Consider the following 4,472-nt stretch of genomic DNA (forward strand, 5'->3'; position numbering starts at 1 on the left):
AATCTGTACAGAAAGCTTTCGGGAAAGTGTCCGATTCAATTCCCCGAGAGCTTTCTCTACAGATTTATCTTTAGATATATGAACATATACATAACTGCGGACTTTTTTCTCCATGTCAAGACTCATGCTGTTATGAGTATTTTCTAACAGTGGTAGTAGTAGTAGTAGTAGTAGTAGTAGTAGTAGTAGTAGCAGTTATAAAAAAACTTAGGTCATGATCACTGAATGTTACAGAACGAGACTACTTCATTCATCCTTATTTATTCCTCGTCTAAATGATGTTTCTCCCCTATTGTCTTGAAGAGTCTGACTATAAAATGAAACAAAACAGAATATTTAAATTGCTATACGACCCAGGAGCAATTTTACGTTGAAAGTGAGTTATGATTGAGACAAGGGAAACATTTTTTTTTTTTCAAAAACGTTAATGAAGATTTTTTGAATGAACGGCAGGCGTGAGTTTTTTTTTTATTTTTTTTTTTTTTTAATAAACAAAAAGTCTGCATAGAGTCGTCGGGTCAGGCAAAGCATTAAATTGATAAAAGGAAAAAGAACGTGACAGTAATCCCTTAGGGATGGCGGATTGGTCTTTGCAGGAGAGAGAGGGTTAACGGACAAAGTCAAGCTGAATAATCTCTGTACTTTCGCTTTTTTACAGCAAACAAACTGTCGTCCAAACACTGCCATCCGCGGAAAGGTATTTTTCCTCTGAACAGCAATTATAGAAACAATGGGAAGGCTCTGTTTTCCTAGGCACAGCTCGTAAAGGAAAGTATGGAGTGTGGAAATGCAACTATACCGCAATGGCCGCCTGACTTTTCCCTGTTTGATATTGATGGGGGTGGGGGGGGTGGCAGTCACCCCTGAAATCTTATGAAAATTTAGATTAGAACGAATGAAGAATTTTTCTTTCCCCATGTCGAGCTTCGAACTCACCCGTTTCTTGGAGAAAAATGCGTTTCAACTCCCGGACTCGCATCTACTTACTAAAGTTAATTGACACCTCAAAGGAAAGTTGACACCGAAAAGTATTTTCGAATGTCAATAATGAAATGAAAAACAATAAAATATATAGAAATCCTTTGGCAGTTTTATGGGTATTGTATGATGGTGCATAAATCAGTGTCCGTGCCCAGAACATGTGTGCAGTTCATCTAAAATAATTTATGAGACCATCTGAGCATGGAGCTTTCATTCTGGTACTCTGTTGGCAAAACTGAAGGCGCACTGTCTTCCACATGGAATAAATGACGCGTATGAGTTAGTGTAAACTTCAAAAGGCTGAAATGAGTCTAAGACAAGAATGTACCGGCTCTGAATAAAGATAATTTCAAGTACAAAAAATAAAGAAAATCAAATCATATCTTTCTTTATTTCACAGTCATTAATGGTCTTCGTGAATAAGAATTTTATTTATTGTAGTATAATTTTTTTCTTTAGTATTACAGAGGTTAAAGATAGTTAAGTATTCAAGCTGTGTCTTGAATCAATATTTTCTTCATGATGAATAAAACGATTCAGACAAGTCAGTCTGAAAGCAAGGAAAGAGGACAAGAAGTATAATGGAACTGACGAATGGAAGAAGTGCAAGTATTGTATTATTTTTCCGCTTCTCACATGTCTAAAGAATAACAATAAGAGGAAGAAGAAGAACCAATAATAATAATAATACAGGAATTGCTCTATATAATCTTTATCATATTTAGAGATGATACTGAAGGTCAAGCAGGGGTTTAACTAGGAAGAGCTTATCGTGTAAGAAGAACTCAGTGACTAAAAAAAAAGAATAAAAGAAAAAAAATTCATTGACTGCCAAAAGAACCCAGTGAGTAGAATGAGAGCAGACTGATTGTAAAAAGAACTCAGATATTATAAACAGAACCCAGCGGCTGTAAACAGAACTCATTGATAAGAAAAAGAAGAAAAAAAATTTTAGTGACTATCTAGACCACACAGCCACTTTCAAAAGAAATCTCTGACTATATAAAGAACTCAGTGACTGAAAAGGACTCGGGGACTCCAAAATTCCGGATAGAGCTTTTGTGTTTTTGGTGGTGATTCACTCAGGCATTTTACATCGTAAATCTTGCTTTTAGGAGAAATTGCAATTTCAGTCTCTTTTTTTTATCTTGATTTCGCATGACATTGAGGCACAATTGATTACATTGAAACACAAGACACAGTTTAAAACGGAAAACTAGTCCATAATTATTAGTAGTCAGTGCGAATGACGTCTAACAAGGAATAGCCACAGGCATATCTAGGTATCATCGCATCGTTGCGACTGCAAGATACCCAATTGCCACTGAAAAATATAGCAAAACTTGAACAAAAACTGTCGCTGCATAATGAAGCTAATTGAAAAAAAAAATTATAAAATTTTGGGGATGTGTCTGATAATGGAAACAATTCACATGAAATTTTCACAGCGCAACGAAAAATATCGTCCAAGATCCAGAATCGCATGTTAAATATTTAGAGGGATTTGAGTAAATGACGAGAATCCTAAATGGGCAGAGTTTTATTTATATTACATTATATGACGCAAATGTATAGACAAAATTTTTCGATTGACCATTAATTCAAATGTCATTGCGTAATCAAAGCTTGCACATTTTCCTGCCGAGAGCGACCAGATTTGCTGAACAGCAGCGCCAATATGCAGTCAATGTGCTATACTGTCTACTTCTCAGTTCCAGAAGTCTTTATTCCTCGCACTGTTGGGCTGTGGCACAGTCTTCCACAGGATGTTGGGCAATTAAACCACCAAAAGTTCAAGTGAAGACGCAATGCGTTACTATGCTAAAACAATTCATCTTGTATTTTATTTATTCATTTATATTTATATTCATTTATTTATCAGCTTATCAATCTAACCTTTTTTCTACTAACTGATCTCGTCTTTCTGAATTACCTATTATCATCTGTAACTTCTTTCAAATGAGCACCATGTTTTTTGGAAGATAGAATTTCAAGTCAATGATCCCTGTAGGCTTGTTCCATACGAATAAGGGATCTATCATTTTAATAATAATAATAATAATAATAATAATAATAATAATAATAATAATAATAATAATAATAATAATAATAATAATAATAATAATAATAATAATAATGTTTAATTTTTTTAGTCAAAATACACAGATTGGAAACGGGAATATCTAAGCATGTTAGAAATATATCAATACTACTCCTTGAGACCTGAAACTATTACAGAGGAACATGTTGAGATCATTAGATTAATTCTCGTTTGCCAGTTTTTCAGAACTGCATCAACAATAATCTTTGAATTTTTCAAAAATTCAGAATCTTCATCAGCTGATGTTGATCCATTAGGAAGCATTAGTGAAGTGACCGTCCAGATATAAAATGTTTGCTTGAAATTCATGAAGAGCAAAGATTTATGGTCGGAATGGCATTTGAGAGGGAAAAATAGGTATGTGACCTTGAAAAGTATAGGTCAAGGCTATCTATATTAGAATCCAGTGACGAGGTCAACCACCGCTCTTTCCAGTCCAATGAAATATTAGGATCTTTCCTAGAGAGTGACTCCCACCGAATTCGAGGTTCGTTATCTAGGACTCATATTTCTTGGGGGTCATTATCTTTATGATATTTACAGTCTTTCGTTTATGTTTTTTACGGTTACTCCCAAAGGGCTTGTACTAAACACCCCGCAAAGGTGGATACCGGGCTAAAGCCCGCTGGGTTGACGTGAAAGATCAAAATGTGTACCTAAAATAATATGGTAAAAGCATAATAGCAATATAAAAAAACAAAAACCTTTACCTTATGATAAAATGCTTAAACAAAATAATCCTATGATCTCTCGCAAGCAAAATAATTATTTTGTGTTTTACACGGACTAGAGCACGTTTTGATGCATTTCAAGATAAAAAGAATGTGATACGAACATGAGCACTCAACATACTGTACACCACCGGCGGGCGTTGCCTCGTAATTGCAGGTAGTTGCTAATTTTCTGTTAATTGGCTTGATTAACACTTGCTGATGACAGATTGAAAACATCCAATTAGCAATGACCGTGTAATAGCAAGTTGGCGTTGTTTGGCCTTGACCGCAGATTTTTCATAGATTGCACCGAGCTATTAAGTTAGCAAATACTACACTAGTTTTCCCCTGTCTTGTTGGATCATTATACTAGCAAAATGACGAGATCCTACAGATCACAAAGCGTCTATTTTTTTTTTCTTCTCCGATTACTCTATCGAAATGGCTCAAGGCACACGGGCCACCTTCCTGCCATCTCTTACATAAAACAAATACATCTTACGTCCGTTAGTCCGATTTCATTAGAAAAGGTTTCGTCGCTTGGAGACGTCCATTGCCTTTTAAAGGTGCATATTACAAGACGCGACCTCCCTTTTCCGATATTCCGCCGATAAAGCTTTTGTAAAGAAGGAAATGGGAAAGTAAGTGTAAGAGTGTTGCTATCATCTGGTTGTTTA

The sequence above is a fragment of the Macrobrachium nipponense genome, chromosome 22 (assembly GCF_015104395.2).
Source record: "Macrobrachium nipponense isolate FS-2020 chromosome 22, ASM1510439v2, whole genome shotgun sequence".
Lineage (NCBI taxonomy): Eukaryota > Metazoa > Arthropoda > Malacostraca > Decapoda > Palaemonidae > Macrobrachium > Macrobrachium nipponense.